Below are 25,474 nucleotides of genomic sequence, written 5' to 3' on the forward strand. Positions count from 1 at the left end.
AACATTGAAGAAGGGTTCCTTTCTCCCTACAACCCCGCCAACCTTTGTTATTGATTGATTTCTTGATAGCAACCATTCTTTGTGGGGTGAGGTGGAATCTCAGTGTTTTCATCTGCATCTCTTGAATGACCAGTCATGTGGAACATTTTTTCATATATTGATGCTTTTACTTCTTTGTCTGAGAAAAGTCTTTTTGAATTGGGTCTTGAAATTTTGAGGGGGGTGACTGTTTTGAGTTCTTTATATATTCTAGATAATAGTCCTTTGTCTGAGGAGCAGCTGGTGAAATTTTTTTCCAACATTGTAGATTGTCTCTTAGTTCTGTTGATGGTTTCTTTTGCAGTGCAGAAGCTTTTTAATAAGATGAGATCCCAGTTGTTGATTCTTTCTGCTAATTCCCATGCTACTGAGGATTTGTTCATAAAATCTTTTCCTATTCCAATGTCTTCAACAGTTCTGCCTAACTTACCTTCCAGCGAGTTTAGTGCTTCTGTTTTAATGTTTAGATCTTTAATCCACTTGGACTTTAATTTAGTGCATGGTGAAAGATAAGGGTCCAGTTTTAATCTTTGGTAGGTTGAGATCCAGTTTTTCCAACACCATTTATTAAAGAGGCTATTTTTCCTCCAGTGGGGATGGTCAGCTCCTTTGTCAAAGATGAAGTAGCTGAGTACACCTGGAGTTGTTTTTGTGTCTTCCATCCTGTTCACTGATCCTCAGGTATATTTCTTTGCCAATATCATGCTGTTTTTATCACAGTGGCTTTGTAGTATAGTTTGGACTTGGGAATTGTTATACCTGCTGTCATGTCTCTGTTGCCCAGGATGGCTTTTGCTATTCTAGGTCTCTTCTGGTTCCAAATGAATTTTTGGATTCTTTTTTCTAGTTCTGTGAAGTATAGTGTTGGAATTTCAATTGGCATTGCATTGAATCTGTAGAGCAGTTTCGGTAGTATGGCCATTTTCACTATGTTGATTCTTCCTACCCAGGAGCCGGGGATATCTTTCCATTTTCTTATATCCTCTTCGATCTCTTTTTTCATAGTGCTGTAGTTTTCAGTGTAAAGGTCTTTTGCTTCTTTTATTAGATTGATTCCTAGATACTTCATTTTCTGGATGCTACTGTAAAAGGAATTGTTTCCCTAATTTCTCTCTCAGTGAGTGTTATTTGTGTACATTATCTTTCCATTTTCTTATATCCTCTTCGATCTCTTTTTTCATAGTGCTGTAGTTTTCAGTGTAAAGGTCTTTTGCTTCTTTTATTAGATTGATTCCTAGATACTTCATTTTCTGGATGCTACTGTAAAAGGAATTGTTTCCCTAATTTCTCTCTCAGTGAGTCTGTTATTTGTGTACAAGAAGGCTATTGAATCTTGGGTGTTCACATTGCAGCCAGCTACTCTATTGAATCTGTCAATTAAGTCTAGACGTCTTTTCGTGGAGTTTTTTGGGTCTTCAATGTAGTGTATCATATCATCAGCAAATAATGACAGTTTAACTTCTTCCTTTCCTATCTTTATTTCTTTAATTTTTTTCTCTTGTCTAATTGCTATAGCTAATGTTTCCAGAATTATATCGAAGAGGAATGGTGACAGTGGACATCCTTGTCTTGTTCTTTATTTTAACATGAAAGTTTTCAGTTTTTGGCCATTTAATATGATGTGGGCTGTTGGTTTTTCATAGATAGCCTTTATTAAGTTGAGATTTAAACCATCTATTCCAATTTTTTGCAGGGTTTTTATCAGGAATGGGTGTTGAATTTTGTCAAATGCATTTTCTGCTTCTATTGAGAGGATCATGTGGTTTTTGTCCTTTACTTTGTTAATTACTGTATTACATTTATTAACTCATGTATGTAGAACCACCCTTGCATTCCCTGGAATAAATCCGACTTGGTCAGGATGTTTGATCTTCTTGATGATCTTCTGTATTCTGTTTGCTAGTATCTTATTAATGATTTTTGCATCTGTATTCATTAAGTAGGTTGGCCTGTAGTTCTCTTTTTAGTTGCATCTTTCTCAGGTTTGGGAATCAAAGTGCTATTTGATTCCAGGAATTAATTTGGAAGTATTGATTCCCTTTCCATTTCATTGCAAAGTTTGAAGAGTAATGGCAGTAGTTCTTCTCTAAATGTCTTGTAAAATTTAGCAGTGAATCCGTCAGGACCTGGGGTTTTCTTTATTGGTAAGTTTTTAATTATGTTTTCAATTTCACTGATTGTAATTGGGGTGTTTAAAATGTTTTTATCTTCTTTGTTCACCTTTGGTAATTCATATGTATCTAGAAATCTGTCCATTTATACTGTGTTTTCCATTTTATTAGAATACAGGTTCTCAAAGTAGGTATTAATGATCCTCTGGATTTCTGCCGGATCTGTTGTGACTTCTCCATTTTCATTCATGATTGCATGAATCTGAGCCTTTTCTTTCCTTTTTTTGATAAGATTTGCTAAGGGTTTATCGATTTTATTTATTCTTTCAAAAAACAAACTCTTCAATTCATTTATTTTTTGTATCATTTTCTTAGTTTGCTTTGCATTGATTTCTGCTCTAATCTTTTTAATTTCCTCCCTTGTTCAAGCTTTGGGTTTTTCTTGTTCTTGTTTTTCTAGGAGTCTAAGATTCATCGTTCGGTTATTTGAGCTCACTTTTTTTTCCTAGTTTGGGCATTCACTGCTATGAATTTTCCACGTAGAACTGCTTTCATTGTGTCCCATAGATTCCTGTATGTTGTATTGGCATTTTCATTTATTTGTAAAAACTGTCTGATTTCTTCTTTAATATCTTCTGGGATCCATTGATTGTTCAGGAGAGTGTTCAATTTCCATGTGTTTGTGAAGCTCCTATGGTTTCTTGTGCTACTGATCTCCAGCCTGATTGCACTATGATCTGATAATGTTCAGGGAATATCTTTGATTCTTTTGCATTTATTCAAACATGTTCTGTGAGCTAGTATGTGACTTATCTTGGATAATGACCCATGTGCAGGTGAAAAGAATGTATATTCTGATTTTATGGGGTGGAACACTCTATAGACATCTATCAAGTCCCTGCGTTCAAACCTTGGTTCAGATCTAGTATTTTTTTGTTGATTTTTTGCCTAGAAGATCTGTCTGTTTGTGAAAGTGGGGTATTTACATCCCCCACTACAATTGTATTAGAGCTTATTTGGTTTTATATGTTTCTTAATATTTGTTTTATATAGTTGGGGGCATTAATATTTGGTGCATATATGTTTATGTTTGTCATCTCTTCCTCTTGAATTGTTCCCTTTACAACGATTTAGTGGCATTCTTTGTCTCTCTTAATCAGTTTTGGTTTGACATTTGCTTTGTCTGTGAATAAGATCAGTACCCCTGCTTTTTTATGATCTCCTGTCATGTGGAGAATTGTTTTCCACCGTTTCACTTTCAGTCTATGGGCTTCTTTTTGCAATAGGTGTGTTTCTTGTATACAACATATTATTGGATTTTGCTTCTTAATCCATTCTGCCAGTCTATTTATCTTGATTGGTGAATTGAGACCATTGACATTGATGGTTATAACTGATACGTACTGACTTATTATTGTCATGTTATTGTACTTTTGTTGACTCTTTTTACTTCCCCCCCCCCTTTTAGTTTTTTCCATTGTCTATTTGATTTGCTCTGTTGGTCCTCATGGTGTTGTGAACTTCATTGTCTTTTTCTAGGATATTGTTTAGAATTCCTTGTAGTGCTGGTTTGGTATTCATGAAGTTTCTCAGGTGTTCTTTGTCATGGAAGTATCTTATTTCCCCATCCATTTTGAAAGAGAGTTTTGCAGGATACAGCTGTCTAGGTTGGAGGTTGTTTTCTTTTAGGACTTGAAATACGTCAATCCAGGCTCTCCTTGACCTGAGGGTTTGTGTTGAAAAGTCTGCTTTGATTCTGATGGGCTTTCCTTTGCATGTGATTTGTTTGTTTTCTCTTACTGCTTGTAGTATTTTGTTCTTCTGTTGGGTTTCTGGGATCTTGATTATTATATGTCTAGGTGTAGATTTTTTTTGATTGTGGCTAGTTGCAGTGCTATATGCCTCACTTATCTGTATGTCAAATTATTCCCCTCTGTTTGGGAAGTTTTCTTTCATTAATTTTGTGAACAGCTTTTTTAAGTCATTTGTATTTTCTCCTGCTACTTCATGGATTCCTATCAGCTTTATGCTATTCTTATTTGCATCATCTAGGAGTTGTTGGATCAATTTCTCATGATCCCTTACTGTTTTTAAGAGACCTCTCTTTTCATGGTCACTGTCTGCAATCCTATCTTCTATATCTGAGATTCTATATTCACATTCTTTTATTCTGTTGTGTAAACTTTCAATAGCATTTTTAATCTCCTGGATATCTGTTTGAATCTTTTTAATGGATTCCATTTCTTTACTCTGTTGGGCATTCATTATTTGGATTTATTTCTTATGCTGGGACTTCATGGCTTTTATAATGGTCCTGACATCATCTATTTTTTTGTCAGTTTTTGTTCTAGAGTCTTGAATCACGCCTTTCATTTTGCTCACCATCTCTAAGGTTATCTGGGAAATTATTTCCATTTTGAATTTTTCTAGAGCCTGATTGATCTGTTTTGTTATTTCCTGTGCTATGGGTTCAGGGTATCCTACTGGTTCACTATCAGAATTTTCATTGTCCTCTGCCCTACTGTTTGCCATTGGTGAACTGGAAGTCTGTCTTTGTGTTTTGCTTAAGTGTTTTTTCATTTTTATTTTTGCTTTTGGGTTGTCCTTGATTCAATCTCTGGGTTATTGAATCTTCCTGATATCGTTGCATTTTAGCTTTTTATTCTCTAAAGACTCATAAACATTCTCATTTTCACAATATCAGAGAAAAGATCTCATATCAATCCCTGTCCTTTATCCCAATCGATACAATCAGCAGCACAGTAGGTTCAATCACTACTTGCGAATTTACCACTTGTGGTAGTCATTAATCTATCACCTTTAAACCATGTGAATTAAATTAAAATCAAAAGTAGCCCAAAATATGTTTGCAGTGAATAAACTCCTCAACATAGCATATTCACCATTTAGGATGGGGGCCTTGACAGAGTTAGGATGAGAAGAGTAAATAAGTAAAAGCACTAGATAAGGCTTTGAGCCAGAAGACACAGAATGACCACACAATCTTTAGGAAACTGTTAAACTCAAAAGGGATAGACAGAGTGCAAGTATGAGGACAAGAATATATCCCCTTCACAGCTATAGGGGCTCACTTTCCCTTGAAACTACTGATCCTTTAGTGAGGCACAATGATAGAAAAAAAGAACATTAAGAAAAAAGGAAAAATGATAAAAGAAGAAATCTGTGTCAGGGCACGAGCAGGAACAGAAAGGGAGATGAGGGACAATTTGGTGGAGCAAGAGACTGAGTTGGTGAAAGAGGACAGAAAAAAAATTTATGGAGTCGAATGAGGAAAAGAAAGAAAAGGACAAAAAATAACTTTGAAGGGCCTCTTTCAGACTATCTCTGCTGTCATAATACACATTGTGTTCAGCCCTGTGCAGAACCAAATCCCCCTATCTCAGCTAGCTGATGGCAGACCCCTGCAATGCAGACTGACCTCAGGCTGCAAGGCCCACATTGAGCTCCCCAACCTCCTGCAGGTTTGAACTCCAGACAGTTCTACTACAGATTTCCCCCACCCTTTCTTTAAAGATGTTCAAATACGGGAGCTCAGAAAATTGCCCTTTATTACCACCTATGCCTCTGCAGAGTGGTTTCAAGGACTGGAACAATCAGTAGGTCTGAGTATGGGGGCGGGGTGCTCAGTGGCACCTGCGTTTCTACCCTCCTGGCACTGGAACAGCAATGGCAGCACCTGCATGGGAGGGTGCAGCTACCTGGACCTGTGACTGGGCCCAGGCAGGCCAGAGGGATATCTGATGTCCAAGCCGCTTTCCCAAATCTCACCTTCCTGGTGTTGGAGAAGCAGCAATCTCAATTAACTCTTCATGTTATACAGTTTTTTTTTTTGTTTGTTTGTTTGTTTGTTTTTTTTTTTTTTTTTGCTATACCACTTATCTTGCTAAGCTACTTATACTTTTTGATAAATTTCTCTTGGCTAGCAGGCCATTCTAGCTAAATATAAAAAATACCTTTTAATCATTGACACAGCTGATTATTCAGTATCAATTAATATAGTTGCCAGTTTTGAAATATGCTATTCCCTTGGCTTCCTTCCTATTTTTTATTTTCTCTTGTTCCTTTTTCTGTTGATTTATAAAAAACACTAAACCTGCCTATCTCCCTTTTAAAATTCTTCTTCGATTTTCTTTTTATTTTTTGACTTGTGTTTACCTTTTGGGTTTCTCATATAAGCAAACCATGTAATATTTAACCTATGCATCTGATTTATTTCACTTAATATTGCAGTCTCAAGGTGTATTCACTTTCCCACAAATGAGTTAAATTCATTCTTCCTTATGTCAGAGTAGAGCTCCAATGCATATAAATTCATGTTTTGTTTATTCATCTGTTATTGGACATATAGGCTGCTTCCAGAATTTGGCTTTTATGAATTGTGCTGCTATAAATATAGGTATACATGAATCATTGCAGTATAATATATTTAACTCTTCCAGAAAGATACCTAGAAGGGAAATATCTGGGTCAAATGGAATTTCAGTTTTAGTTTTTTGAAGAATCTCTATATTGATTTCCATGGAGATTGTAAGAGTTTAAATTCCCAAAAACAATATAGAAGGGTTACTTTTTCCAGCACAGTGTCACCAGAAGTTTTTGTTACTTGATAGCTTGATGATAGCCATTCTTTCTGGAGTAAGCTACAATCTCAATATTATTTAATTTACACTTCTCTAATGGTCAGAGATGTTGAACATTTTTTCATGCATTTTTGGGCATTTGAAATGTTTCTGAGGAATACCTATTTCAGTGACACCTTTTTGTATAGGGTCTTTTACTTTGAAGGGGTCTAATTTTTTTGTCTTTATATATTCTTTATAATGCTGGTCTGACCCAAGAATGGCACGTTTTTTTCCCATTCTATACGTTGTCTCTTCACTCAGTTGTTTGCTTCCTTTGCTGTGCAGAAGATTTTTAATTTGTTGTGATACTTTATGTTGATTCTTGATGTTAACTTCTTGTGCAGTTAGAATCCTTTTCAAAAGTCTTTGCTTGGACCGGGGATTTAGCTCAGTGGTTCTGCCACCTACCTCACAAGCACAAGGTCCAGAATTCCATCCCTGGTACCCCCCACAAAAAAATTTAAAACAAACAAAAAAGTCTTTGCTTTTGCCTATGTCATCAATTATTTTACCTATTTTATTTTCATTTATTTATTTATTTTTGGTACAGGGGAATAAACTCTGATCCTTGTACATGTGAGGCAGTGTTTCTATTTTAACATTGAGATCTTGAATATTTTGTTTTTAGTTTAGTAAATGGCGAGCAATATATATCTAGATTCAATCTTCTGCATGTGGATAACTAGTTTTCCTACCACCATTTATTAAAGAGGTATCTGTCCTCCAATGTATGTTTTTGGTCCCTTTGTCAAAGATCAGATAGCTGAATGTGCCTGGGGCAGTACCTATGTCCTATATTCTGTGTCGTTCATATATGTATGCGTTTTTGCACCAGTAACATGCTGACTTTATAGCTTTGTGATACATACAATTTGAAATCTGTGATTGTGAAGCTTTCCTATTTGTTCTGGTTACCCAGAATTGCTTGCATTTTTCTGGTCTCTTCTGATTTCATATGAATTTTAGGATTATATTTTTTAATTTTGTGAGGAATACTATTGGTGTTCTGATTGGGATTTTGTTAAATCTTTGTATAAATTTTGGAAGTATGACGATTTTGACAGTAGTAACTCTCCCTATTCAGGTACAGGGCATATCATTGCATTTTCTGATGTCCTCTTCAGTCTGCTTTTTGAGAGTACTGTAGTTTTCACTGAAGAGGTCTTTTAATTCCATAGTAATGTTGATTTCTAAGTGTTTAATTTTTCTTGATGCTATTGTGAATGGTATTGGTTTCCTAATTTCTTTCTCATTAAATTTAGTATTGGTACAGGAATATTATTGAGTTTTGTGTCTTAATTCTGTATCCTACATTGCTGAACTTGGTTATTCTGGAGCTTTTGGGGGAATTTTTGGGGTCTTTTATATAGAAAATCATGTCAGATGAAAATGATAATTTGACTTCTTCCTTTATTGTACATAACACCTTTATTTCTTTTTATTTTCTGATTATGCTAACAGTTCAAGTAATGTATTGAACAGGAGTGGTGATAGTGGATATCCTTGTCTTGTTTCTGTTTTGGGGAAGGGAAGCCTTCAGGGTTTTCCCAATTAATATGATGGTAGCAATAGGTTTATCATAAATGGCTTTTATTGGATTGAGATAAGATCCTTCTAGGGATGGGGATTTAGCTCAGTGCTACCTCGCAAGCACAAAGTCCTGAGTTTGATCCCTGGTACAAAAACAAACAAATAAAGCAAACAAGATCCTTCTGTACCTGTTTTCCTCTGGGTTTTTCTCACGAATGGATGATGGATTCCATCAAAGTATTTTCTATACCTGAGGTGACCATGTAATTTATATAGGTGCTTTTGCTTATGTGAGGTACTACATTTATTGATTTGCATATGTTGGACAATCATTCCTTTACTGGGATGAAGCCAACTTCATAATGATATATGATCCTTTTTTTTTTAAATCATTGAGTTTATTGGTACGTTTTAGCTATGCAGTACAGTTACATTCATCATTGGGATCTTGCACCTTTACATGACAGGTTTTGGTTCTCATTTTTTCCCATACCCCTTTCCTCCCTTTACTCCCTCCACCCTTCCCTATTTACAAAAACTTTGTTTCCATATTTTCATTTTCTCATATATTTTTTCCTTCTTTATTTCCTTTCCCCTTCCCTTCCCACTTCCCTTACACCTTTAGCACTTTTCTTCCTATTTCACATTGTCAATTATACCATTTGGATCTTAGTTACACTTTTAGTTTTTCATACCATAGTGGTAAATGTACACTCATGTTTATAATGGCACAGTTTGTAATAGGTAAAATTTGGAAACAGCCCAATTGCCCATCAGTTGGAGACTGGATAAAGATGTGATTTTTCTATAAAATGGAGTACTACTCAGCTATAAAGAATGAGAAACTAGAGCCATTCATAGGAAAATGGATGCATATTGAGGACATACTCTTAAGTGAAATAAATAAGACACACATGTGTAGATATATGATCATTTTAATGATTTGTCACATTCTGTTTGACAGGATCTCATTGGGGATTTTGGCATCTATGTTCATTAGAGATGTTGGTCTATAGTTCTCTTTTCTCAATGGATCCTTCTCTGGTTTTCGAATCAAGGTAATACTCGCTTTCAGGAATGGGTTTGGGGGCACTCTTCTCTTTTCAATTTCATTAAAGTCTTTGAACAATATTGGCATTTGGTCTTTCCTAAAATGATTGCAAAATTTAGCAGTAAATCCATCAGGACATGGGCTTTTCTTAATAGGTTTTACTGCTTTAATTTTATTGCTTCTTATTGTATTATTGAGAGATTTTAAATTTTCTCTGTTCAGTTTTTGTAATACATATATGCATAAGAATCCTTCCATTTCTTCTGAATTCTCCAATTTATTAAAATACTTATTTTCAAAGTCATTGCTAATCAGAGTTTTGGTAGTGTCCTTTGTGATTTTGCCTTTTTAATTTCTAATTGCTTTGAGTCTTTTCTCTTTTGGTAAGATCAGTTAATTATTTGTCTATTTTGGTTATTCTTTCGGAGAACCGGCTCTTGGATTCATTCATTAATTGTATTATTTTAAAAATCTCAATTTCATTAATTTCTACCCTGATCTTTATATTTTCCTTACTTCTACTGGTTTTTATTTGGATTATTCTTTTTTTTCTAGGACCTTCAGGTACATCATTAGGTCATTTACTTGGGCTCACTCATTTTTTTAATGTGGGCATTCACAGCTATACACTTCTGTCTTTTTTTGTTTGTTTGTTTTTTTTTTGGTACCAGGGATTGAACTCGGGTTATTTACACTTCCCTCTTTGAAATGATTTCTGTGTGTCTTGTAGGTTCTGGTATATTTTACTGGCATTATCATTTGATTATAGGAACTTTCTTATTTTATTGATTTCTTTTGTGATTTATTGAATATTCAAGAAGTCATTGTTTTATTTTCATACCTTTGGATAATTTCTGTGGTTTCTTTTGTCATTGATTTTCACTTTCATTCACTTTGATCTGATAATATGCATGGGATAATTTTGAATATTTGCAATTTACTTCAGCACACTTGGTTGGATAAGATGTGGTCTATTTTATAGAAAGTTTCATGTATTGCTGAGAAGAATGTGTATTCTGTTGTTGAATAGAACACTGTATAGATATCTAACTTTATTTGTTCAAAGGTTTGGTTTAGCTCTGATATTTCTTTGTTGATTCTTTGTCTCATTACTTTTGTGTGTTTGGGACAGCATTGTGTTGACCAATGTTCTGTAATTCTAACCAATTTTCTTAAAAGTGAGTAAATGATTATCTCTAACAGCTTCTAATTTTTTCCTCTGGTTTGGACTATTTGGATTTTTATGATGATATATTCTGGACAGTCTCTTTTATAATCATGGCTTTATGACATTTTATATGCCTCACTTATTTATAAGTTAAATTCATTCCGCATATTTGGGACTATTATATTTCTGTGAATAGTTTTTGTGTCATTTGTGCTGCCTTCTGAGTTTTGCTAATTTTCCTTAATCTTAGAATAGTCTTCATTACATCATCTAGCAGCTATTGTATCCATTTTCATGCTCTCTTGTTTTTTTCAAGGTATCCCTAAGTAATTGTTCTCTGATAGCAGCCATTTCTTCTATATCTGACTCTCTGCCCTCACATTGATTGCTTCTGCCTGTATTTTTAGTAGATTTTTAATCTCCTGAATTTCTGTTCAATACCTTTCCATGGACTCTAATTCTTTACTAAACTGGCCATTCACATTTTGTATCACATTGTTTAGTTCAGCTAGCTTTTTATTAGTGTCTCTTGTAATTTTGTTGATCATTCTAAGTCCATTATTTGTTTAATTAAATCCTCTTTGACTTCAGTGAGTACCTTATTGATTTTTAATCTCTCCTTTTATCCTTTTTATGATATAATGTATAACTTTAGCTTCCCGCCTTTAGTATTTCAGATCAGTTTTGGAGGAATTGGAAGGTTTTGGGGGCATTTTATTGTCTGTCATCTCAAGTTTCTATTATACTTTTTCTGTTTATAATTGTTTTGTGCTATTTGTGGGTTGATTATAGTGGAAGATTTTGTTGCTAGTATTTAGACTATTTATTGTCTACTTTTCAGTGTTGCAATCTGTGTGTGGCTACCAATAGGCCCTTGCTTTTATTCCAAGATCTAACCACCTCCATATTTGTGAGAAGGGAGGAAGCAGTGCAGTTAGCCCAGCACCAAGTTCTCCCAGTATGCAGCGCAGTATTATCAGTGAAGCAAAGGGAATGCAGATATTGGTATATAGAGAAAACCAATTAATAGCAACAACTATATAACTTTGCAATAGCAATAAAATCAGCAACAGTATTAACATCACAAGGAAAGTAAATATTGACATACCCTAGCAACCAAAAATATACCACTCTTATCCGTGGTAGAGGTATATAATTTCAGTATAAACCCTAAAACAAAGCAAATATTGAAATACAGTAAATGTATAGTAAGTGTAGCAACTCTTCCAATAGTAATAGCACAGAGTTAACTATCTAAAGATTCATAAAGATTTTCTTCCTATTTCACAATATCAGTTATACCATTTGAAAGGGGAAGCAGGAGTGGGAGGGGAAAGGAAAAAAGGGAAAAGAAAAATTGTGAAAAAAGGAAAAAATTGAAACAAAGGCTTTGTAAATAGGGAAGGGTGAAGGGGTAAAGGGAGGTAAGAGGTATGGGGAAAAATAAGAACCAAGACAGATATTGTCGAGGTCAAGATTCTAATGATAAATGTACTTGTATTATTTGCTTTAAATGTACCAATGAACTTAACAGGGTAATAAAATGATTCATAAAGATTACGAGTTATACTAGTAAGAATAAAGGGGTTGGGAAACTAGAGAGTAAAAAAGTAAAATTTGAAAAATGAATTAATGAAGGTGAGATGGAAGAGTTAAGGGTGAGATAAAAGATTATATGGAAGAGTAAAAGGAAATTAATAGTATTAGATAAAAGTAACAGAAAAAACAGAATGTAAAATAAAGGAAAATAGGAAAATCTGAGGTAAAAAAAATTATTAAAAGGAGAAAACAAAAGAAAAATGGAGGAAAAAAAATCCCTGGTTCCCGAAAAAAGCAATGAAGAAAAAAAGAAAGTAAAAATAATTGAGTAAAAAAAACCCATCCTGTCTTTTTGAATGAATGGATTTTGTTTTATCCAGATTCTGCAGTTTTGGAATCCAGCAAGTCACAGTTATCTCCATCTAGCCTTAGGGCCAATAAGTGTTTGTTGGCCCCCCCAGTTTATTCCAATGGCCCTCTGTTTGTATACTCCCCATCTGTGACAACCATCCTTGCTGAAATATGTCCCTGCTCATGTTGGTAGATGGGGAAAGCAATTAGATCACTGGTCTCTGCTTGATGTCGGCAGCAGGCTAGCAGTTTAAACAGACTCCTGGACTTAATTTAATGGGAGTACTTTGAGATCTAACCACCTCTGAAAGCCACTTGCACTCGGACTCATTTCTCTCTGCTTCAATTTCTCATGAAGTCAATATGTAGCCCCACCCCCATCTCCCTTGGCCGTGTCTTACCCAGTCACAGTGGGGGGAGGGTAATACTGGAAACCCTGAAGTGGAGTTGTTCTGTTGTTATTCTGTGGCTCAGTGTTAATGAATTAACCCTTTCAAAAAATAGTGCCCAATTAAACACTTTCAAGCAGTTTAGTGAGCACTGCACTGGGTTTCATCTCCATCTCTAGCCTGCTGTGAAAGAGTCACTTTCAGCATAAAACCCCATACTGTTTCTGTAGTTTAAATATCCATGTTGTTTGTTTGTTTGTTTGTTTTTTTGAGTTAGCAATACTGGCCCAGACCATTATTTCTCCCTGGAGATCTCTTTTTTTTCTAGGAACTCTGGCCTCATCACATCAGGCTGGTTGGTTGGTGCATATGCTGCTGTTTGCTGAGGGGAAATAAAACACTGAGTTGGCTCAGAGATACTGGGTGGCCATAACCAGGGCCATGGCATGGAATTTACTGGGGTGATGGCCAGGGGTGAATACCATGTGGGGGTGCATGCCATCTGTGTTGCCAGGGGGTCATGCCATCTGTGGTCTGCGGGGGACATGTGCCATTCCGCTTTCTTTGACTTTTATCAGGATCTGTAATTTTCCACTGAATATCCATGTTAGTGGGTAGCTCTTTCTAAATGTGGCTCACCAAATAAACATTACTGGGTTCATGATGCTCACACATTTTGAAGTTGGTTTCCAGGTTCTTCATGTCTCAAACAAGAATTGAATGAAATGAGCAAAAAGCGGTGAAAAATTTTTATTTGAAAATGTAAAAGTGAAGAGTGAGGTAGAAACTGGCTCTGCAGAGCAAGCTTTGGCTGAGCAAAAGTGGAAAAATCAAGATGAAAGTGCAACTTGGAGGACATTGGGTGGGCTATCATGAGGAAAGCCACAATAGCTAGATCTTCTTTGCATCTGTGTCCTTTTATGCTGTCCAAATCTCAAGGAAATCCATGAGACTCTCTTATATATGGGTCCTGGGAAGCAATACTGGAATCCCAAGCCTTAGGCTGATATCAGGTCTAGGCATCCTATGAAAAACCTGTTCCAGTTCTTCTGAGAAGTCCACATGCAGGGCTTTGGGTACTGTTCTCTGCATGTGTTCCAAGATTTTGTAATTAACTGGTCACACTTACTTCCCAAGCCAGCTTTGCCATACCCTAATCTATCTTGTCTGTGCATAGACATTCTATAGGAAGTTCAGTCTACATAATCTCATGATCTGACCTTTGTTCATCAGTGCACTACCAGTTCTCTTCCCATTTTGTACTCTGCTTTGCCACATTGAACTCATTTTACTTTAACTCATGTGTCATAATCTCTCACCTACAGGCCTTTGTCTATGTTATTGCCACTTTCTGGAACATTCTGTTCTATAATGCTTTGGGCTTCAAGTTGCAAACCATTTTCTCCAGAAAGTTTTCTTTTTCTATTTATTTATTTATATTTTTATTTTTTGTGGTACCGGGGATTGAACTCAGGTCCTTGCGCTTGTGAGGCAGGCCACCGAACCGCTGAGCTAAATACCTGGCCCTTATTTTATTAATTAATGAATTTATTTATTTATTGGTACAGGGGATTGAACTCTGGTCCTTGCGCTTGCAAGGCAGGCCACCAAACTGCTGAGCTAAATACCTGGCCCTTCTTTTTCTAATAAACGCGAGTTTGATTTTTCCATTCTAATTTCTCGGAACTCTGTAGTCTCCTTTCATTTCATTTAAAATACTTTATTGTTATTGATTATTTAACTGACTGTTGTCATTTATAAGGTAGATATTATGTCTATCTTGTTCTCTTTCTATATCCCCAGTCGACACACAAAATAAATTCATTGGATACATAATTTAATGTACCATATCTTGGATCAATGCATATGAAACAAGTCTGTTACTTAGTTTTGGTAGAATTTTTTGACTGGATGATTTATCAACGGAGTGATCTCTTATGACAAGATGTGCCAACAGTGGTTAAGTTGATTTTAGTACAACTGAATGTTTTATATAATGTTGGTTAACCAAATTAATGGATTAATACCAAAATATAGATAGATCTATAATGGTAGTCTGTGGATCTGTGTTTTATGTCCTATCTTATTAAAAGTTTGCATTATTGATGTGATTATAACAAGAGAAAGCAAACTTATGCAATAGGAGAGTTAATTCAATGAATAAAAGACATTACTTGAGGTGATCTTGATGATTTTTAATAATATACTAAAACTAACAGTTGTGTTTCATAGGAACTACTATAACACTACAACTTTAGGGGGTAATAATTTATTTTTTATTTTTATTTTTTCATTGAGTTTATTGGTACTGTTTAGGTAATAATTTAATTGTGCTGTTCCCTAATGTGTTTTAGTCAGTTTTACCAGGGATTAAAAAAAGCAGTTTCTCTTCTTTAAATACACAGTCCTTGTAGTTATTAAATTCAAGGCCACTGCAATAAAGCACATCTCACAAAAAGAAAGTCTCAAAATCTTTTTGATTTCCATGTGCCTATAGAACTTTTATCTACACTATACTGTATTTATGAAGTGTGGAATGGCATTATATCTAAAATGCACTTTATATACTTAAATTAAAATGCAAAAATGCTAATGATCTTCAGAGACTTCATCAGATCATAGTCTTTTTGCTGGTGGAGTGTCTTGCTTTAATGTTTGTGGCTATTGATTGATCTTGCTGGTGAATGATGAATGCTGGAGTGACTTACATCAGTTTCTTAAAAGAAAACAACAATGAAATCTTCCATATTAATTGACTCTTCCTTTCATGAAGTATGCCTCTGTAGCTTTCAGTGTTGTTAGAGAGCATTTTACCCACAGCAGAATGTTCAAAATTAGAGTCAGTCCTCTCAGTCACTGCTGTTGTTTTATCAACTAAATGACATCCTATCATTTCTTGTAATTTCAACAGTGTTCTTAGCATCTTTACCTGGGAATTCCATGTTAAGCGTTCTTTGTTCATCCATAAAAAAGCAGCTCCTCATCCATTAAGGTTTAATCATGAAATTGCAGCAATTCAGCCACATTTTCAGATTCTCCAAACTTCCTATGCTAGCTCTACCGCGTCTGCTGTTGTTTCTCCCACTGAGGTCTTGGGCCACTCAAAATCACCCACGAAGGCTCAAAGCAACTCCTTCTAAACTCCTGTTAATGTTAATATTTTCACCTCTTTCCATGTATCACAAATGTTCTTGATGGCATCTAAAATGTGAAATCCTTTCCAGATGGTTTTCAATTTGCTTTGCCTAGATTTATCAGAAGAATCACCATTTATATCAGCCATAGCCTTTGCAGATACGTTTCTAAAACAGTGAAACTTGAAATTTGAATTTACTCTTTGATCCATGGACTATAGAATGAATTCTGTGTTAGAAAGCATAAAAACGCCATTGATCTCATTACACATCGTTAGGTGACCAAGTAATTTGTCTACAAGTAGTAATATTTTGAAAGGAATCTCTTTTTTCTGACCAATAATGTCAACAATGTGCTTAAAATATTCAATAAAATACATTATAAAAACTTTTGCTGCCATCCAGACTTTGTTAATCCATTAAAGAGTAAAGACAAAAAAAAATAGTGTAGTTCTTAAGTACTAGGATTTTAGGTATGGTAAATGATTTTTGGCTTTGACTTAGAATTGAAAGCTTCATTCGTTCCTAATAAGAATCCTATCCTTTCATGCTTTAAAGCCAGTCATTTACTTCTCCTCTCTAAGTATCAAAGTCCTAGATGGCATACTTTTCTAATAAAGATGGTTTAATCTATATTAAAATCTACTGTTTAGTGTAGCCACTTTTATCAATAATCTAGTTAGTTCTCTTAGATAACCTGCTGCAATTTTCATATCAGCACTTGCTGTCTCACATTTTTCTTCTATATTATGGAGATGGCTTCTTTTCTAAGACCTCAAGAACTGGGTTTTTGTCTTCAAACATTTTGTGTACAGCTTCCTCACCTCTCTCAGCTTTCATAGAATTAAACAGTATTAGAGTTTTACTCTCCATTAAGCTTTTATTCTGGATTAGATTTTGGCTTAAAGCATTGTCATGGCTGGCTTGATCATCTATCTATATAGACTACCAAGACTTTCTCCATATGAACAATAAGACTATTTCACTTTATTATGATTTATTGTGTTACTGCAATATGTTTCTCTCAATGCAATTATGTTTCTCTCAAGTAATTTTTCTTTTCATTTACAATTTGGTTGTTTAGTGCAAGAGGCCTAGCTTTTGATTTTTGATTTAAATGAAAGTATGGGACTTCTCCTTTTGCTTCGACACTTAGAAACCATTGTGGAGTTATTGATTGGCTAATTTTCAATATCATTGTGTCTTGGAAATAAGCTCTGGGAGGAGGGAGGGAGGAAGAGAAGAAAGGAGAAGTGAAGAGGGAGAGAGAAAGAAAAGAGTGAAATAAATGGGGGAATGGCTACTCTGTAGAGCAGTTAGAACATTTATCAATTAACTTCACTGTCATACGTGGCCACATTTCAGGGTGCCCTAGAGTGATTACAATAGTGATGCAAAAGACCACTAATCACAGATCACTATAACTGATTTAATAATAATAAAAGTGTTAGAAATATTGTGAGAATTACTGATAGACTTGCTCAGTGTAGAGTTACCACCAACCTTCAGTTTGTAAAAAAATATGCACCATTTGCAGAGTACAACAGAGTACAATAATATGTGGTATGCCTAGCAATTATATTTAAATGGTTATTTGGAATCTAGAACAATTGTGGCACATAATAATCTCTTTGCATTTTGTATTCCTGATGTAAATAATATTTGCTGTTCTAGGCATCATGTTAATTTTATAATAATATACCCAGAAAGTATAATATTCATCTCAGTTAAAAATTAAAAAATTTCAAGTTTATTAGTCAGGATAATTTAGCTCATACTATTTTGATAATCTCCAAATCGATATTTGTAAAACCAAGGTTTTATTTCTCACTTATGTAACACGTCGGCTAAAAGCTTTGTTCTGTAATTCTTTATACTGGAATCGAGGGTGACAGAGCAACTAGCATTTCTAAGATTACCAGTCCTGATAGCATAACGTTACCCATAGAATTCTCAATGATTAAAAAATAAGTGTGCTGGCCTAAAAATGATACACTACCACAAGCAGTGACATCTGCTCACAAGTAGTTAGCCATAACCAGTCTCATGGCCTCACCAATCACCATGTGGTCAGGAATACAATCAGTGCTTAAATTCTAGGAGCTGTAGATATGGAGTGACCAGAATTAATGATCTCTATGACTGCCTTGAGTAAAAAGGTGAAATTTTTCCTTTAGCCTTGAACTGTATCCTCTTTCTTCTTGTAGTATTAAATATTCCAAATATTTTTCTATAAATTTCCCTACACATATATGTATATACATACAAACATAGTATCTTTCATTATATGTAGGATCATATTTTTTCTCATATATCTTGTAAATCTCCCTATATCTATACATACCTCTCTACCTCAGTCTCTTTAATGCCTGTATAGTATTCTGCAATATGGATGGACCTCCTTGAAAAGTTATCTAGTTTGTTCCTCGAATTTTACTGTCACAACTTGTACTATATTGACCATGCATGTATATGCATTTTTTTTGTACCAGGGATTGAACTCTGGTCCTTGCACTTTCGAGGCAGGCACCAGAAACTGAACTGAATCACCAGCACATACATATATTTTTATGCACATACATTTGGATTTCTATAATAGAATGTAAAAAAGAAATTCCTAAGAATTTTAAATTTGGCAAGTACTACCAATTTGCCTTCCTAAATGCTATACTGCTTCATAATGCCATGAACAGTATATGAAAGCATATAAGAATATTGACGCTTTTTATTCGTGGAAGAAAGTGTTGGACTAATGAAATATTTGGATAACACATCAAAATGAGCAATGACTGACGTTTTGTCTAAAAGTCTTACAAGACCTTACACCCACCACTTATAAGTTTGCTGATGGTAACAACTTTGAAAAAGACTATTGCATATCAACCATAACACTTTTGGTTATACCTTACCAGTTGGAGTGCGGTGATCTGGCTATATCCAGCTGGAAAAGAGGCTGTGAAATTAAATTTTTATTTCGAGAGCTGTGTATAAACAGAGACCAAACAGGACACTGTAGTAACTTCAGAAAAAAAAAGAAAGAAATTGTACAGTTGATTGTACCAAATTCTTTCGTATAGGGTTGGTTTTCTTTGTGTTCTCTCTTCCAACCTTTTAATTTTTTATCTTTATTAGTACGTGTTTGCAGTACATAATGACGACTTTCCTCGTGGGGAGTTGGTACATGTACATAACACACTGCTCTTTCTCTTTCTCAGCAGTTCCCCTCTCAATATTCCTCTAATCTCATTTTTCCCTTTCTCCCTGTGTCAGATTTTTGTCTTAATTTCTGTTTTGCGTGAACACTCCCCATATAGTGCAAGGTATGAAACCTCAGCCTAGGTGCTCACCAACAGACAAATAAATACAGAAAATATGATAACGCATATGGTGCAGTATTACTCAGCCATAAGTGACAATGTCTGCTCCTGTTTCCTCTGTATATTTTTTCGTCTCAATCTGTGTCATAGCTATCTTTATCTTTTGCCATTTCTGTTTTGCTGCTTGTGTACCTCTGCTTCTTGTAATTTTAGTCTCCAAATCTTGTTCTGTTTGCATCTATTATAATTTTCAATAGAATATGCTGCCTCTTCATGCAGTTGTTTAAATATGGTAGGAACTAGTTAAGGACAACCTAAATAAATAAATACTTTAGTAGGATTGGATAACTATTGAGATCTGTTCCAAATATCAGTCTAATTGAGAAACAACTTTTCCTCCTTTGTAAGTACACCATTAAAAGTAGAATCTCAATAACATATTTGTGTCTTTGCCATTTTCTCTTTTTTGAATGTATTTTTATTAGTGCATATTAATTTTATAAAATATGTTTCAGTGCTGTTGTACTGTACTTTCATACATGCATGTAACATAATTTAATCTTATCAAACCTCCACATTACTTTCTCTTATACCCACAGTTTGATTCCCTGCCTTTATCAAGTAATAATATTCTTCTTTCCACTCTCATGTCATCTTTGTTTTTTAGCTTCCATATATTAGGGGAAACATGAGATACTTGTCTTTCTGAGTCTGGCTTATTTCAATTAACACAATAATCTTTAGACCCTCCATTTTTCTGTTAACAATGACATTTTTTTGTCTTTATGGTTGAATAATTCTCCATTATGTGTGTAATATATGTAATTATAAATATATAATATATATAATTATAATTTCTCTATCCATTCATCTCTTGATGGATACCCAGGCTGATTACATATCTTGCTATGTGAATTCTGTTACATAAAATGTGGATTTATGAGTGTCACTAAAGTATGTTGACTTGAATTCCTTGATGTGTAGACCAAAGAATGATATAGCTAGATGTCATACAATGCACAAGATAAGCATTCCCATTCCAAATAGGAGGATAGAAAGATATGGGACTAAAGCAAGTCCAAAATCCAGCAAAGCAAACACTAAATCCCATAGTTCCATGTCCAGTATCTGGGGAAATCTGTTGCAAGATGTCAACTCCAGTTTGGGTGGCTCTGCCCCTATGACTTTATTGGCGGTTGTAGCTCTCATGGCTTTTCTCTTCTGCTGGGTTTACTCACTCCTTGTAGTTTTCCTCAGGTGATCCATGCTCCTGTCTTCTCTGACCTTTAGTAATCTCCACTGCACCTTCAGTTTCACACTCACAGCTTCACAAACTGCCCTCTTGGGGATACAATCTGGCTTCCAAGGCCTTCTAAACTCTGGATAGAAGCCTTCCCAACTCCTCAAATATGGCATTAACCCAGCACCACATTGGTGATGCCAGTCTTCCTCCCACTGGAAGAGTAGCCAGGCTTCCTTCTCTCTTGGCTATAGGGGTTGAGCGCCTGGATGGCTCAACACTATGAACCAAATCCTTAGGACTAACTTCCCTAGGCCATCACCATTGTGGAACATGGTGCTCTTGGGTTTTTCTCTCAAACAGAATCTTTCACCTTTACAACTTTGAGGCTGCAAAGGGCAGAGTCCTGCTGGTTCATGGGATGTCCTTAATCCATCTTTTTTATTGTCCTGTTCCTTATCAGCAACCAAGTTCTCTTCTGCTCCATCTTTACAGTCTGCAAATTTGCTGGAGCATTTTGTCTGGCCAAACTCAAAACTATTTAAATCATTCTGTTGGTTTTTTTGCTCTTGATTCTCAACATATATCTGGCTAAAAGCTGCCAATGGTAGCCATGCCATCACCTCAAAATTAGACTGCCTTGAAATTTTTTCCACTAGATTAAGTCTTCTACACTTAATTTCAGTCTCAGGCAGTGCCTCTGGAAAAGAGCAAAATGCAGACAAATTTTCTGGCAATGTATAACACACATGGTCTGGAATCCAACAGCCAATGCAATCTTTCTTCCCAACGGAAACCTTCTGAACCTGGTCTTTACTGGTAGCTTTTCAGTGAGCATTCTGCTCTTCTGAACTTTGACCAGGATCTCCGTCATGTTCAATTACAGCATTCCAGACCTGCTTCTTTTCTTTTTTTTTTGGTACCGGGGATTGAACTTGGGTCCTTTCGCTTGCAAGGCAGGCCACCGAACCACTAAATCCCTGGCCCCAGACCTGCTTCTTCAGCTGGCATTTCCAAACCTTTCCAAACTCTTCCCAAAAGCCAGTTCCAGAAACTCCTATACCACATGGCCAGGTAATGTCATAGCAATGACCCCACTTCTCTAGTACCAAAATCTGTCTTTGTTACTTTTCTAGTTGCTGGGACAAAATACTCAGCACCTAAAGTCAAAGGAAGAAAGATTTATTTTCACGCACATTTAGTTGGGGTTTCAGCCCATAGTTTGCTGGCTCCGAGGCACGTTGAAATGGCAGAGTGGCATCAGAGAGAAAAAGTTCATGATGTGGTAGGCAGAAGCCAGAAAAAAAGCAAACAGCAGGCAGCAGAAGCAGCAACTAGTAATAGAAGCAGCCCAAGCAACCTTTTCTCTTTTGCTTTATATTTTATCTAGGCTGGAAACCTATTGATTGGTGCCACCCACACCTGGGGTGGGGCACCCTTAATCCTAGAATCACACATTCTATATTCTTAATCCATGTTCACATATAACCTAACACATACACACACACACACGCCCGCGCGCGTGCAGCCTTAATTCACGTTCACACATCCTAATCCAACCACCTTCGAAATTCCCCACCTAAAAGGGCTTAGGGGTCATCTAGTTGACTTTATCAAGCTATAACACTGGGTCATACGGTGGGTATATTTTTAGTTTTTGGAGGTACTTCCACACTGATTTCCACAGTGGCTGAAATAATTTACATTCCCACTAGCACAGGAATAGTGAGAATGGACAGTCCTCTGTCATTTTTGATTTTAGATGAACTAATACAGTTTTTTCACATTAAATAATAGAATGTTGGCTATAGTTTTATCATATATAGCCTTTATTCTGTTGAGATACGATCCTTCTATACTTAATTTCTTCAGAGCTTTTATTATGAAGGGAAGTTGAATTTTGTTAAAGGCTATATACATCTTTATTTTCCAATTGAATATCAAACAGGACATTGTAATCCCCTTGTGTAAATATCAGACTTCATTGTAGACAACTATGGAATTAGAAATTGTAAGAGATTGATATAAATGTGTATTGATTGTATAATGTCCTTTATGTATGTATGAATATGTGTGCGATGTACAATTAGGAAGCATTGTAAAGATGGTATAATTTTCTCTGATAATAAAAAGCTAATGACAAATGATATTATTTTTTCTCTGTAACTAGTTGACATTTTAAATTGAGTCTAATAATCATGTACAGATATATCTATAAGTTAAATTTATTTAGGTTTCTATAGTCAAGAGTTTACCATATAAATACTTTATAAGATTAACATATGCCCATGACCTATGTAAGCCATATACCTAGTTCTTTAAGGCACGGAGATAAAAAGTGGAGAAGATAATTTGCTAACTGTAACTGAAAGTCATTTGAGTATAACTTTATCATTATAATGATTTGTTAAAATTTTAGTTCAATTACATTTCTAAAAACTCTCTAGGTAAGAAAGCACTACTTACATGAGAACTTGGTACTCCAATGGAAGGAATACTAATGTCTTCATTAGCCATTCTTTTGGTATATTCATTCCTTCAGTCTCCTCTTGTAGCCTTTGGGAGATTTTTGCATACTAATCCCAAGGAATCAGTAAACACAAGCCTCTCAGGGAAACCTGAACTTCAGAGGTAAGAGCCAGTGCATATTCATATTCATAGTGTGTGGGGGGATACTTTTTGGAAAAAAATAATTTTGAAATAGTTGAATAGCAGCATAATTGACACCATCATAGGTATTATGCATGGTCCTATACACTTTCTTCACAAAACAGTAATTTCGATATAAAATTAACAAAAGGAAAAAGCTGTAAGATAGTAAACCTAAATTTCAGTGTATAACTTCCTTGGTATAACTTGAGTTTCTTCTGACAATTTTATTATTATTATTATTATTATTTTTTTTTTTTGGTTTTTTAAGAGAGGATCTCACTATGTAGTTGAGACTGACCTGGAACTCACTATGTAGCTCAGGCTGGTCTCGAACTCATAGCGATCCTCCTGCCTCAGCCTCCTGAGTGCTGGGATTACAGGCATGCACCACCATGCCCAGCTGACACATTTATTATTTAAACAGATGTGTGGAACCATAGAATGGAGGCCCAGTGGTCACAGTCCTGAGACATTGTCTGATCAGTAATGATATTTCTTGCTGACTGGTGTTGCAAATGAGCACTGGTAGTAGATTGATGATTCTGGGTTTTCTCTTTGACTGTGTGAGCTGGCAGCTTGGCAGAGTTTACCTTTAAATGGGAAATCTGAATTATCTATTGAAAATGCTACAAACGCCTTTCTTTGTATTCCCTTATGACTTAACATGTATAAATTAGTCACTGTCTTGCACTTGACTAAGTAGTCAAGTATTCTTGCATCTCTGCAGGTGAGTTTTAGCTCCTTGAAGGCAAGGAGTCACATTTTATAATCTTAGACATAGTTTATAACTCCTGTACCATCTACCTTCTAGGGCAAAAATAATTTAGTAGTGCTTAAGACTGGGTGTTTTGACATACAAATGTAAAGTCAAGTCCTTTTTTCTATAATTCACTAATATCATAACCTTAGGTAAGTTGTAAGTGCCAGTTTTAAAAAACAAATAGACATAACACCTTATAAGATTTTTGAGGGGATATAAATGTCACTTTAGCATGATGTTTGAAGCACACAAAATATTCAACGAATTATCATAAAATGCAGTTCAGCATTTTTAAAATTGATTCTCATCTCAAAATAGAATTGGTAAATATCTGGACTTAAAAAGTTTATTTGCTCAAATTTTCTAATCCCCCACTGATTTTAACTGACAGGAATAGGGTTGTATGAAATAATTTTGTGATTAACTTATTTAATTCCACTGATTATTTCTTTAGTCAAAGTCCAATATGAAATATTTTATTTCACAAAAAATGGGAAAGTCAATTATATAGAGAAATAGCAATCTTTCTAGGTCAGTTGTTTTCTATACTTCATATCTCTAGATATCAGCTATAAAACATCATATTTTGGGTGAAAATGATCACATAGTAATGACCCTCTGCAGCTGGAAGTAGCCAGAGCTGTCTTCGCCCTTTGCCCCCTCACAGCAGTTAGGGGTACTTCTTCAGAGGGGGGAATATTGCAGATAGGTAAGTCAATTAGATATCTTGTGTGCAGTAGACAGGGCCACCCTCAAGGAGCCAACACGGCAAGGAGCCAACACGGCAAGGAGCCAACATGGAGGACAATCAAGACATATTCACAGAAGGCCAGAAAAGTAAAAGGAGAGAAACTGCTATACCTTTGTGCTTGCCCTTTGTGCAACAGCAGTAATTGATATTCCAAATAGGTTTCAATCACTTGGGTGGGGAGTCAAGGTCTTAACCCAGCCTTTCCAGGAAATATCCCTGACTTTCTGAAATATCCCACCCTTACTGAGAGTCCTTGTATGCTTGCTATATGACTTGCTCCCCTATTTGCCCCCCCATTTAATCAATATTACCTGGGAGATGATACTTGTAATCTTATTGGTTAGTCATGGTTTTGCTCCACCTCATGCCAACCTTGTAATTTTCCAATGGGTCTTACAGTTTTGTCCCACTTTGTACCCACCTCACCACATCTTTGATAATTAGGGTGAGTGGGCAACCCACTTTAAGTCACTACTTAGAAAATATCTGAAATCTGAAATGGTATTTGATCTTGTTAAGTTATAGTTCTTTCAGACAATCAGCTTTTAGACAAAATAGTCAAGATATAATCCAGTTAGAATAGGTTTGGGGCAAGAAAAGCATGGCAAACTCCTAGAATCTAACCAACATAGTTGAGTTGGTCAGTCAGTATAGTGGGAAGAACTAAATCAGGAATGGACCAATATTGTTAACAACAATTATATAAATTATGAATAGAAAGACAAGATGGGAGCTAGAGTAGAGTAGAGAGGGTCGTGTAGGTATAATCTACTGAGCTGGAAGTTTGGCAGATGAAGTC

General features: G+C 35.5%; 1 protein-coding gene across 1 annotated transcript in view; it reads left to right on the forward strand.

Moving 5' to 3' along the window:
* Il1rapl2 (interleukin 1 receptor accessory protein like 2) overlaps positions 1–25,474 on the forward strand; it is a 1,183,927-nt gene that overhangs the window by 44,328 nt on the left and 1,114,125 nt on the right. The window lies entirely within an intron of this gene.

Source organism: Fukomys damarensis, unplaced genomic scaffold (genome assembly GCF_012274545.1).
Source record: "Fukomys damarensis isolate Sample0158 unplaced genomic scaffold, DMR_v1.0_HiC HiC_scaffold_39, whole genome shotgun sequence".
Taxonomy (NCBI): domain Eukaryota; kingdom Metazoa; phylum Chordata; class Mammalia; order Rodentia; family Bathyergidae; genus Fukomys; species Fukomys damarensis.